Here is a 14,422-nt window from a genome sequence, read left to right as displayed (position 1 = left end):
GTTTTGCAGTTTTTGAGTTGTTTCGCAAGACGAATTTCCCTATGGGCTTGCTTCACAAGACGGAAACGTCTTGCAAGTTTGTTTCCTTTTTCTTAACACCGTTAATACAGTTGCAACTTGACTTCGAGGAGCAACTCATAGTGTGGTAGCCTTTTTTGAGGTTTTTGGTGATTTTTGAAGCTTTTCCAAAACTTTTCCGACACTGTGCTTCGCAAGACGAAAAATCCGCTAGACGAAAAAACTCGCGGAACGAATTAATTTCGTCTTGCGAGGCACCACTGTAAATGTTTTTTCAGAACTATGCAGCCTCCCCAACTGCCTGTACTTCCTAATCTGGAAAAATAAATTCCCATGGGAATAACAACAACAACAACAACAACAACAATTTATTTATACCCCGCCCATCTGGCTGAGTTTCCCCAGACACTCTGGGCTTCTCCCAATCAAGTGTTAAAAACAATACAGCATTAAATATTAAAAACTTCCCTAAACACGGCTGCCTTCAGATGTCTTTTAAAGATAGGATAGCTGCTTATTTCCTTGACATCTGATGGGAGGGCATTCCACAGGGCGGGCACCACTACCGAGAAGGCCCTCTGTCTGGTCCCCTGTAACCTCACGTCTTGCAATGAGGGAACCACCAGAAGGCCCTCGGTGCTGGACCTCAGTGTCCGGGCTGAACAATGTGGGTGGAGACGCTCCTTCAGGTATACTGGGCCGAGGCCGTTTAGGGCTTTAAAGGTTACCTCATGATGCTCTCCCCTGTTCTTTGACTGAAGCGTGGGCACCTGGGAATGCTGTGGAGTGCAGACCACTGGTGAAGAGATTTGAAGGAAGGACACTCCTGAACACCCATCAGCCACCTCAAAAACAAGCACAACAAAAACCCTTGCATCCCAACCATAAACGTTTCACCAAAATGTTCTCTTCCCTTTGATAATTCTTGGAACCTCCCCATCCCCCATTAATTCAGGGATGGGGAACCTATCTCCTTCCAGATGTTGTTAGGTCACAGCTCCCATAATCCTTTATCTTTGTTCACGACAACTGGGAAATGATGGGAATTGGAGTAACAACAATTGGAGAACTACAGATTCCCTATCCCTCCATTAATTGATGGTGAATGGTGAAAAGGGGTAAAGATTTTTTTTTTTGCATAGGGCTATTAAATACCCATTCACAATGTTCAAATCAGTTGCCTGCATTATACAACCCACCCACCCCACCTCTTTTCACTCTCCCATGGCAGGAAAATCAATGAGTTTTGGAAATTCCCCAAACCCACAGAAACAGGGGATCCATCTCAAAACCAAGTAAGCAAGATTCTGGGCTTCGGGGAGGAGGTGTGAGGCTCTGACGGGGTCCTAGAGTCCTCCTACTTCTTTCTCAAAGCCTAGCACTTTACCACCTTTGAGAAGGAGCTGAGAGGGCTCCAGGATTCTGCAATAATAATAATAATAATAATAATAATAATAATAATAATAATGATAAAACATCAAATATTAAAAACTTCCCTAAACAGGGCTGCCTTCAGATGTCTTCTAAAAGTCAGATAGTTGTTTATTTCCTTGACATCTGATGGGAGGGCATTCCACAGGGTAGGCACCACAATCGAGAAGGCCCTCTGCCTGGTTCCCTGTAACCTGACTTCTTGCAGTGAGGGAACCACCAGAAGGCCCTCGGAGCTGGCCCTCAGTGTCTGGGCTGAACGATGGAGGTGGAGGCGTTCTTTCAGGTATACCGCGAGAGCCCTCACACTTCCTTCCCAAAGCAGGACACCTTCTTACCTGCATTTGGGAAGGCAGCACAAGGAGTGGAGGTGGTGGCACCAAATTTTGGACTCACACAAGGCACCATAGTACCCAAGTTCTAAGTGGTGGTTCTGACTTTAAGCTGGTGTTAACACTTTTCTCCAATAAATGACAGACTAGCTGCTATTGTTGCTGTTGATGGTCTTTTAAATTATGTTTCTTATGCAAGTGTAAAGCAATAAAATACTTATTAAAAATATGTACTTTGCCACAAACAACTTTTGCCGCAATACATGCGAGAATATTTGGGCACTCTGCACTTACCAAGAGGTACTCTAATCATCATTACTGCTCCCCACAAGTTCAGAGGACTGGCAGTCAGCAATTAGTTCTTCCAGAGCTGGCTTAAATAAAGTCCAGCTGCTGCAGCTTGTTAAACGCACAATTTAATCACCGGCCTACGAAAGATACCCAAGGTACAAGCATAATTACCGTCTCCATCTCCTCCAAGAAAGATAGCGATCTGACTGCCTAATCTCTGAAAAAGTTGTAAAACCATCATCATAAATTGGCGAGTAATTTATGAAGGTGTCCAAATAATGGGAAATAATCAAGAAGAGATTAGAATGATGTAGAACTGCTAAATACCACTTTACAAAATAAAAACGAGAGCAAAGCGGCACGGCTTACCAAATTAATAGGACAAATTATGCACCACCATGTTTTCGAGCCTTCGTCTGCTCTAGAAGCTGCTGAATATTATAGCTGTGAGCAGAGGGCTCATCAATGCAATGGGCAGAATTGATATTTTGGGGCTGAATTGACTCCTAATGGAGAAAGTAAAGGTTCCACGGCTGAGAAAGTGAAGTTGCAGGAGAGGAAAACCTACACCATGCACACCATCTGGGATCAGGGACCACAGGAGCCACAGGAAATGAATGAATGGTGGCAGCTGCATGTGTCTTGTGTGATGTATGCATTAGGAAGCGGGGGAGAATTCAGTCCAGTTCACATTTATAAGTGGACCTACCCAATTCGCACATTCTGAATGCTGGCAGAAAATGTGAACTGCAACACGGCCATCCTTCAAATGATGCAGTTTTCCAGTTTTTGCAGTGCAGTTCTCCAGACTAGTAGCATGTACAAAAATGGATATACCAGTGCAAATTGTCTCTATATTGGTGAAAATAGCATACACCAATAGGTTATACGACGGGATTTTACTTTGCAAAAAATGTGTATTAGATAAAACTGCATACAAAGATGTGTATGCGAAGAGAAAGTCACACTAAAATGGATTTTCTGGGGGATTTAACAACAACTTGCAAACTGATGTGGAAATGTGTATATGTGCATAACTAAATTTAAAGCTGGAAAAACAGAGAGCTGAGAGGAACCTAAACGGCCTTGGTCTAGTATACCTGAAGAAGCTTCTCCACCCCCATCATGCTGCCCAGACACTGAGGTCCAGCACCAAGGGCCTTCTGGTGGTTCCCTCACTGTGAGAAGCCAAGTTACAGGGAACCAGGAAGAGGGCCTTTTCAGTAGTGGCACCCGCCCTGTGGAACGCCCTCCCACCTGATGTCAAATAGAACAACAACTACTAGACTTTAAGAACACATCTGAAGGCAGCCCTCTTTAGGGAAGCTTTTAACGTTTAATAGACTATTGTATTTTAATATTCTGTTGGAAGCCACCCAGAGTGGCTGGGGAAACCCAGCCAGATGGGAGGGGTATAAATAAATTGTTGTTGTTGTTGTTGTTGTTATTTTAATTGACAGATTTGACTACCCGTAATGTGCATGCAACTGGAGCAAGTTATCAACTTCATAAGGTGCGTAGTGATGTCCCCACAAAAGAGCCAGTTTCAAGCATCCTTCACTGGCAGCAATTATTATGAAATTCAGAACCAGTATTTGCATGTCGTTCAGCTTCTTGGGAAAGGGCCATAGCCCAGTGGAAGAGCATCTCCACGTAGGGCTGGGAGAGGACCCTGCCTGAAATTTTGCAGAACTACTGCCAAGCAGTGCAAACAAAGCAGCACTAGTTGGACCACTGCTCAGACTTGGTATAAGGCAACTTTTTGCATTCCACAGGCATAAGGTAGCACTGGCTGCTGGAAAAGTAGAGACTGGAAGAAAGTTGGTTGCAGATACAGAAGGGGAAGACAGCCACGCCTGATTCACTTTGTCCAATATTGTGCACAAGCTTGAGCCAGCCCTGCTGACAAGACCAACAGAGTTTGCTAAATGTGCAGTGCAAGGTTAAATAGACCATACATTCTCCTGTAGTCAGGGATAATTATAAAAGTGCAGGGTAGATGAATGGTTCTCTCCATGGAAAGAAGGGCCCCAGTATAAGAACACAGATTAGGCACAAAGTACTTTTCAAACTGAGAGACTTGTTCTAGCAAGACCCCTTTCACCTAGTAAGAGAACCAGTGTGGTGTAGTGGCTAAAGTGCTGTACTAGGGCCAGGAAAACCCAGGTTCAAATCCCCACTCAGACATGAAAACTCTTTGGATGACTTCAGGCCGGTTATGAACCATCAGGCTAACTACCTAAGCTAAGCATTTTGGAACACTGAAAACGCAACACATGCTTCAGTTTCTAGAGAATGGTGTGCAAGTTCTATTATGTACAATGGAACTTAAAGGAAATCTCTCCGAAAGAAGATACTGGAGCACTCAAAATGGTTTGTCCATGTACACAGAGTCATAGAATCATAGAATTGTAAAGTTGGAAGGGATTCCAAAGGTAAAATAGTAAACACACAGAAAATAGTAAAATAGTACATCTAGCTGAAAGGCATCAAAGGGAGATTTCCATTGATCATTGCAATGCATCTATGATGGTGATGATGATGATCATCATCATCATCATCATCTTCATCTTCATCATCATCATCATCATCATCATCTTAGAAGGGGGCTGTGACTATCATGAAGGCACATGGCACTTCTGAATTTGCCACTACATTACTGGATAGGACATGGGTAGGCAAACTAAGGCCCGGGGGCTGGATCCGGCCCAATCACCTTCGAAATCCAGCCCATGGATGGTCCAAGAATCAACATGTTTTTACATGAGTAGAATGTGTGCTTTTATTTAAAAAGCATCTCTGGGTTATTTGTGCGGCATAGGAATTAATTTCCCCCCCAAAATGTAGTCTGGCCCCCCACAAGGTCTGAGGGACAGTGGACCGGCCCCCTGATGAAAAAGTTTGCTGACTCCTGGGATAGGAATTGTGATCCATGGGCTCCCCATGCTGTTATGACACAGGAAGAAGCTAAGTCTGCGTGGAGTTGGAAACGTTCTCCAAGATCCATATTCTTCATGCAAGACTTAATGAATTGAGTGTTTATTGATTCAGCTGAGTAATGCACACCCTCCTTGCATAACAAACCACTTTTCCAGGGAAAGAATGCATCCATTTGCCTGCTAAGTATGCAGAGGCACTCAACAACAACAACAAAAAAGGGGGTTACAAATCCATATTGGAATATAGCCCAGAGAGCAGCACAGGATGTCTAACATTGTGCAACTCTGAGATATTGAGTTTGATAGCGAATTTATTTATACAGTGCTTGATCTGTGTAGTTCTGCTCAAGCAATCAGCTTTAGCCTCTCCTGTGCTGCAGCAAGCCTGAGGAAGAGATCAAAGTGTTCTGCTGATGGACCTCATTAAGCAATCTCTGCTCTCATGCAGAAGTGTACAGGGAGCCTAGCGTGTCATGAGGAAGTGGCAGCAAGATGGAGGTGTGCAGATAATGCATGCTTTCTGATAAAGGAACAGATTTGTTGGATGGGGTCAGCCACAAATTCTTACAAGAACCATTAACTTGAATTCTGCATAAGGATATGGGTTTGAAAGAGAGAGAAAATGTTTAAAAGAACTTTCCCCCCAAAAAACCAGAGTCCTTTTTGTTGGAGATAATTCAGATGGAAATTCCCAGGTGTCAAAAAAGGTTATTTATGCGTATGCCACTACTGCGGCCCATGTTTTGTTAGCTCAACAGTGGAAAATGTGTGAGGTCTCAACTAAAGAAGAATGGCAACTTAAACTGATGGAATATGCGCCACTTGCGGACCTAACATATAGAATAAGAGAACAAGATGAACATACATTTAAAGAATATAGGAAAATGTTTATTGAATATATGGGGGGGGGATTGTTTACATTTGAAAACTTTGGCAGCACTAAGATAAATTCAACAGTGTAAGTAAGTTTTGATGGATGTAATAATGGAATACTGAATGGTTTAGCTTATGTAAAACATGTAGGGATTTATGTTATGCAAAATGAACCATGGAAAGAGAATAAGGGAAGTCATTGATATGGTAAGGTTGTTTAAATGAATATTCTAAAATGTAAAACAGAAAATTTAATAAAAAATATGGGGGGGAGGATATGGGTTTGAGCTGAATTGAATTAGTCGAAAGCCCTGTTCACTTGCATTCATGCAGTTGTTTTAGACTTTTGCATGGGGATAACAAAGTAGGAAGGTATTAACTGTTCTCCCAAAATATAGCATGTTTACATACCTGTCATTGCTACTGGATAAGAATGCAATTCCCTACGGCAGGGAAAGAATTATAGCACCTCTATTCCTAAGCCCCACAAATAGGCATCTCCCTTAAATGGGAGATTGAGAGAAGGGCCTCCTCTGCAGAAAGGATTAGACTAATTCATGGAGGTAAAGACTCTCAGTGGCTACAAGCCATGGTAGACATGTTCCACCTCTGCTGGTGGAGGCAGTATGGATTTGAATATTGGTTGTTGGGTTATCACAAGTAGGGAGAGTGTTAGTACACTCAGGTCCTGCTGGCAGGCTTCCCATAGGCTCACTTGCCCTCTGTGAGTCAGTTGGGGTCCAGACATAGGGAAGACAAGCAAACTAATGCCAGTGTACTGGAAGAAGCAAATATTTCCAGTGTCAAAACAATGATTCTTCAACATCAACTTCATTGGGCCAGTCATGTTGTTCAGATGCCTGATTATCGTCTTCCAAAGCAACTACTCTATTCCCAACTTAAAAATGGAAAGTGTAATGCTGGTGGTCAACAAAAGAGGTTTAAAGACTCTCTCAAGGCAAATTTAAACAAAATGTAGTATAAACACTGACAACTGAGAAACACTGGCCTGTGAGTGCTTCAGTTGGAGAACAGCCTTTACCAAAGGTGTCATGGACTTTGAAGACACTCAAACTCAGGACACAAGGGAGAAACGTGCTAAGAGTAAGGCACACCTGGCAAACCCTCACTGTTATCAACTCCCGTCTGGCAATCTATGTCCGCGCTGTGGAAAGATGTGTGGATCCAGAATTGGCCTCCACAGTCACTTACGGACTCACTGTTAAGACCGTGTTTATGGAAGACAATCTTATTTAGCTATGAGGGATCGCCAAAGAAGAAGAGACATTAATGGAGGAAAAATGCCCCCCCCCGGGAGCTGTCCATAGTGCTGCAGCTCTTGTACCTGGCTGATTCGATCCAGACTCTTGCAGTCACTAGCTCTCTGTCAACCTCCACCAACTCTAATACGGACCTCTACTCCCAAGAAACCTTATTCTGCAGCCCCTATATGGTTCCCCTCAGTTCCTGAAGGCTTTATTGTGTCCTACAAGCTTTGACCCAGCCATGGCCAGAAAAGAGAGATCCTGCAGACCTTCTAGAGCTTTAAAACCAGCACCTGAAGGTACTTCTTAATGCAGCACATCATTAGACTATGGAACTCACTTTCACGAGAGGCAGAAATTACCACCAACCAAGCTGGACTTAAAAGAGAATTAGACAAATTCATTGAGAGGGCTATTGGTGGCCACAGTTGGAGGCATCAATGCTTATGGATATCAGTTGCTGGAAGCCACAGGAGGCAACAAGGCTCTTGTGCTCAGATCCTGCATCCTGGTTTCCCACAGCATCTGTCTGGCCACTGTGGGAACAAGAGGCCAGGTTAAATGGACCACTGGTCTGATCCAGCGAGCCCTTCTTATGTTCTTATGCACATCAATTGTCATCTTCTTTTCAATATTTGGCAGAAGACGTTTGTCTAATTAAATCCAATCTCTGCTAGGAAGGAGCATTATTCTTCTCCTTAAAAAGAAATCATCTAAATAATAGGGTGTGATTCTAATTATTATAACAGGATGCAGAATGCTGACTAAATTTGGGAGTTAATTATTCACAAAATAAATGCTGCCGTTCTTCCCTCAAACGAGAAGTGGGGAGAATGCATTTTGTGGCTCAGAGGTTCAGCTAATACCAGCACAGTCTCTATATTTACCGATGTGTGGCTCATGTAACAGTTAAATGAGTTCCAATCAATTCTCCCTCACAAGCTGCATGCACAAATTTTAACTAGCAAATTAGAGAGATGACATCTAACGCCTCCCCTGGGAGAGCAGAAATCCCCTGCAGAAGGCGATCAATTTATTCTTTGCCAATTGTCTGAAGAAATGTTAAACTAATACTTGTGTGGGGTAATTTCTTCCCATCCTTTTCTGTACAAGGAATTATTTCCCCTAAAGCTGAACATTAATTACTGAACAAACGCAACAACAGAACAAACCAAATTTCTACTATTCTATGTAGAGGGTTTCCTGCATTGGCAGGGTGTGTGTGTGGGTGTGTGTGTGTGTGGGTGTGTGTGTGTGTGTGTGTGTGTGTGTGTGTGTGTGAGAGAGAGAGAGAGAGAGAGAGAGAGAGAGAGAGAGAGAGATTAGTTTTTCCCCAATTTCCTCCATATATTTTGGACTCCACCTCCTTTCTGACCATTGGCTATGCTGATGGGAGCTGATGGGAGCTGCAGGATACCATGTTGGGGAAGGTGGTCTAGATTATATCTGTGATTGCTTCCAGGTCTATGATTGTATGTGGTTCTCCCTATACTAACCTCGTGCAGAGAACAGGAGAGAGAGAGGGAAAGGGGCTGGTACTTTGAGTGTGTTTCAGGTGTTGCAGAGATAGCTGCATTGTGTGCATGCTGCAGGCATTATGGGGCGGGGAACTATGGGGAGAGGATATTGCTTGATAGTAGAGCAGGTGCTTTGCATTCAGAAGGTCCCATTCTGTTGCCTTTCCCAGAGCTACAATTCCCAGAGTGGTTTAATAGTGAATCTCTCTTCCCAGGGAACTCTGGGAATTGTCGAACTGGAATAAGAATCTCCTAACAACTCTCAGCATCCTTAACAAACCTCAAGTCCCAGAAGGCTTTGGCGAAGCCATGACTGGTTGAAGTGGTATCACATGCTTTGATGGCCCTTGATGACAACTTCATTTCTTATTTTTATGGCAGCTTCAAGAACAAGAAGAGTGTTCTTCACTGACCTTTGTGTCCTTTTACTAATTCTCTGGTTGAGCTAATAACTGCCATTATGTCCCTAATGAAGCCCACTCTGAAATATCTGTTCTTTTTTGGGCTGACAAACCTGCTGCAGATAAGAATTAAAGTCTTGCTTTTGGGTCCCATAATTAAAAGAATGGATTCCCCCCCACACACACACCCTTAAGATGTTTTTCTTTCATACTTCTCTCTGTCAGATGAATTTAGTCATAAGAAGAACCAAATCAGACCAAGGATAAATGTAACTTAGTACCAAGGATAGCCAATGTGGTCTCCTCCAAATGCTGTTGAACTATTTATTTACAATTACATTTATATGCCACCTTTTCCTCCAAAGAGATCAAGGTGGTGTACATGGTTCTCTTCCTCCATTTCATCTTCACAACAACCCTGTGAGGTAGGGCTAGGCCAGGCTTCCTCAACCTCAGCCCTCCAGATGTTTTTTGGCCTACAACTCCCATGATCCCTAGCTAGCAGGACCAGTGGTCAGGGATGATGGGAACTGTAGTCTCAAAAAAATCTGGAGGGCCGAGGTTGAGGAAGCCTGGGCTAGGCTAAGAGATGGTGACAGGCCCAAGGTCACCCACTGAGTTTCATGGCTGAGTGAGGATGTTGTAGAGCTGTAATACCGTCCACAAGGCATATCTTCCATCTGTGGAAGGGAAGAGCATGAACACACCCACATCCACCCAAGACCATCTTAGGGTCATCTCAAGCTGTGAACCAAGCCTATGCAATGTTCATAGGCCCTATCCATGATTTCCAATGCATGTGTGTGTGTCCTGGGTGGGGCCATAAGGGACAAGCATCCATATCCACAGGTATATCACATGAGCGAGCCTCTTGTGGAAGAGCAACAACAGTGGAAGCCAGCCCCATTGAAGTCAGTGTGGCTTACTTTTAGTTAAACATGGTTACTCTTGGGCTATACATCTAAGAGCTTTTACATTAACTGGGCTGTGGATCTAATGGTTTTCTTCCCCCTTCTGTTTTTCACATGTGTGACACTGGGAGAAATATCTTCCCGTACCATGCAATAAATTCAACAAGCATCCCAAGGCTTTTCACTATCTATGTAATGGAAGACTTATAAAATGCCACGGAGAGATAAAACGTCCCAACGCCACGGATCCATTTCAACAGCAGGTATACGAAACATATCTTTGCACACTTTGCCCAGTACTCAGGGATCTATTACGATAAAAGGCTGTGCATAAATATTGGGAGATATCATCTATTGGCTTCTAATTTAGCCTGTAGACTTCAATATATTACTACTTCCATTATTTAGCACACTCATTCTTGGAGTGTCTTGAGCAATTTTCTCCAACACTGGGGCCCATTTTACATTTTATTTAATCTACTTCTTCATTTTTGGCTGGTTCCTAAGCCCGTGTATGAAACTAATGACTATTACGGGATGTCAGTCACTGGTGGAAGGATTTTCTCTCTATGTTTTCCATGAATATTTTGTCCAATTAATTCCATCTGGTAGTGTCAAATAGCTTACATCCCCCCCTCTCATCGCTTAGCCGTCTTATTTTTCTTTGCTTCACTGATCCAGAAGTAATCCAATATAATAGCCCAGCACTACCCCCCACTCCCAGGCATATATCCACCTTCTCCTCCCTTGTGATTATATTTTAAAGCCTGCCCCGTGCACAGTTCAATACTGCTCATCTAAATGGAATAATAAATCACAAGTAGATGAATGTCAGTTGTGCGAGTTTTCAATGATATGCAAAGGCAGCTCTCAATTTATTTTGATTTTATGGGGCGGAGAGGAGGGGAACCCCTATACCTCTCATGTTCTAATATACTCATACCGGTCAACATGGCTTATATCATTTAAAATCACAATATAACAATGAACCGTAAAGTCACACTATAACAATCACAAAATACAAATAGCACAACAGAACTAGCAAACTCGACATGGGCTAGAAAAGGAGAGGAAACAGAGTTTCCTACTAAAAGCAACTCAGACAAGCTCAATGCCTACCATGTTTATTGAAGCCTTCATTAACCAGTGGATGGGGGGAAAACCAGGAGAGAGCACTTTCGAAAAATGTCTCCATACTTCACTTGAGGGGGTTGTGAGTTTTGCAGTTATAATGAAAACTGTCGTCTATTTGCTTCCTTTCTCCCCAGTAGCTCTCTCTTGCCTTCGCTTTCCATGGGTGATGCCATCATGCAGCCAAACTTAGTTGGGCGCCCAACAATTTTGACTGCGCACTCTGAGCAAGTCAGAAGCTGCTCCCCAAGAAGCTAGGCACCATTGCAAATGATTCATCCAAACCAGATGTGCTTTCTCCTAAGACCCGTTTGAAATCACAGTTCTCTCTCATCTCCTCCTTAATCTCTTTTGACTGGTGACGGTTTGGAGAAACACTGGATAATCCAACAGGAGGGGTCTCCCCCCCCCCTTGCCACCTCTTGTTTTGATAACTGTCATGGAAGGTGATTGTTCCCAATTTAATGCAACCCAATTGTGCAGTGTGAGGAACATATGCTTACTAGTCCGGTGCAAAATGCATCTGCTCTCGAAGCATGCTTGTGTCATCTTTCATCATCCAAACGGGGAACTGATCAAAAGTTCAGAGCTCTGCACATGACCTGGGGGCGCTCACCTTCTCCTTCATATTTCTGCTCCTCATTCGACACGGCAGACAAGGCGGCTCAGCCACCTACAGAAACCAGCGGTGACTGTTCATTAATTACACCTTAGTAGCTCTTACAGTGCACTTCGCAGCGGGAGGGCAGCACCTCCAGAGCCAAGCCAAATCCATTGAGTGTTTGCAGGTGATCAGACGAACATACACTAATTCTTCTTCTCTTCATGCTCACATCCGCACCATGTATTTAAAGCACCCCTGGAGCACATATAAAAAAGCATGTGGTCCCCCCATCCCCACAAACAATTATCCTGGGAAGTGTAGATTCTCTCTCACACAGCTACAATTCCCAACAGAATTCCCAATTACAGTACCCAGGTTTCCTTGGGGGAAGCTATGTGCTTTAAGTGCCCACTGGTTGTACAGTGGTGCCTCACAAGATGAAAAGAATCCGTTCTGTGATTCTCTTCGTCTAGCGGTTTTTTCGTCTTGCGAAGCAAGCCCATTGAAGGATTAGCGGATTAGCGCTATTAGCGGCTTTTAGCGGCTTATCTGCTGATCGGATCAGCTGATAAGTGGATTAGCGGCTTAGAAAAGGGGGGGGAGGAAAAAACCAGCAGGAACTCGCAAGACATTGTCGTCTTGCGAAGCAAGCCCATAGGAAATTCGTTTTGCGAAGCACCTCCAAAATGGAAAACTCTTTCGTCTAGTATTCGTCTTGCGGGGCACCACTGTACTTACTTCTAGGTTAGATGACCGCAGAGCATTGTACGTGGGGCTGCCTCTCGGGACGTTTTGGAAACTTCAGCTAGTGCAGAATACAGTGGCCAGGTTCTCCACAGGGCAAGATGGTTTGAGCATATAATGTCAATCCTGGCCTGACTGCAAAGGATGCCAATTACCATATTTACTCAAATCTAATTGTCAGGGGTTCAGGAGCAGAGGCAAGGGCAAGGGAGGAAACAGAGAGCGAGGGGGAGGAGGCAGAAGAAAAGATGAGTGATGATGACGACCCGAGATCTCCGAGTCTTTCCAGTGAATCAGAAGATTCACAGAAAGGAGCACCAGTGGCCAGGGCAAGGGGGGAGCCTAGGGGGACACCCCAGGAAGATAGAGCCAGAGGGGACTCAGAGGGGAGCAGTTGGAAATCGGGACCAGCGTCACCGCCAGAGAGCAGGGAAGAGGAAGGGCGCCAGGGATCAAGCGCTGGCAGCTCACAACAGGGGGGAGGGCACGAGTCAGGAGTGGCCACACCTCCATCGGGGAGCGAAGAAACGGTCAGACGGAAAGTGGAAGGTTGGGCGCGCGCGCCAAGTTCAAATGCACAGGAAGGTGGCGCAGTAGGCAGTCCGGAAAGGGAGCCAGGTCCTAAAGCCCGGCGCAAGGAGACAGGAGGGTCCGGGGGGTCGGCGTCAGAAGAATCCCGGAAGGAAGAGACCCCGGGGGGCAGAGGGACCCAGAGGAGAACAGTCAGGCGGAAAAGGTGGAGCAGGGCTAGGATATTAAGTTGGTGTACAAGGGGCGGAGACTCAGACGGAGCTTTGCCGATCTAACCATAAGACATAGAGTTGCACGCAGCAGCTTGAGAATGGAAACTGTAACTCAATAAAGACTTTTATTTAATGATCGCTGGCTAGCGTGATCCTCTGTGAGCTAGGATCTGGAAGCAACTCTGACAGTAAGCTCCGTCCCACTAAATTGTGGGCATCTACGGCCTCGCAGAGAGGAGAGAAAGCGGGTGCCTACTAGCGAGCTCACGAACGGCAGACAATATGACGGCCGAACAGCAGATAGCGGAACTCAGAGAAGCAGTGTCACGACTGAATGCCGAGGCTCTTGCATCCAGGAAGAGAGAGGAGGACGCAGCTGCCGCCTACAGGGATCTCCAGGTCAGGTTGGAAGTGCTTACGAAGCAAGGGCAACTGACACCCAAACCGGAGGGGATTGGGTTGGGGAGACGAACAGGCGGTCTGGTCTCTCACTTCGATGGGAATTTGCAACAGTACCCCAACTTTAGAGCAGATGTAATGTGTGCACTGCAACTGCTGAACAAAGACTTTAGAGATGAGCAAGAGAAGGTGGGATTCATCATGTCCCATTTGCATGGAGATGCTAAAGCATGGCTGCGCAATTTGTGGAGAGATAAGGATCCGGCGCTACAAAATGCGGATGCCTTTATTAAAGCGATGGATGGGTGCTTTTTATCAAGCATCGACGTGGATCTTGCTCGGAGGGGGATACATGGACTGAAGCAAGGGAGGGCCAGCGTAAGGCAGTACCATGCCCACTTTTTCGCTTTGGTCAGTGCCCTGGAATGGGACAGAGATTCGGCTCCTGTAAGAGACCTGTTTTGGGAGGGATTGCACAGCTCGGTTAAAGATGAAATTGCGAGGGGGGAGAGACCCCGGACCACGCAGGAGATCGTTCAGAGGGCGCTGGCGGTGGGGGTGCGGCTGGAAGAACGTCCGTGGAGCAGGGACGAAGGGCGTGGAGGGCGCGAACCACACAGGGGCTCCTCCTTCCTTCCCAGAGAAGCAGCGCGTGCGCAATCCACGTCTCCGCCAGGAGGAGGGGCGGAACCTATGGAGGTTGGAGGTGCAAGGGCTCAGTCAGCAGCCAGAGCCCTAGCACCGGCAACAGTGAAAGCGAAGCCTCCTAGAGGGAACAGGAAGTGTTACATCTGCGAAGATCCACAGCATATGGCGAAAGAGT

The sequence above is a fragment of the Podarcis liolepis genome, assembly GCF_965112155.1.
Source record: "Podarcis liolepis genome assembly, chromosome: 9".
In the NCBI taxonomy this organism is placed as follows: Eukaryota; Metazoa; Chordata; class Lepidosauria; order Squamata; family Lacertidae; genus Podarcis; species Podarcis liolepis.
Note: the sequence above shows the minus strand (reverse complement) of the source record.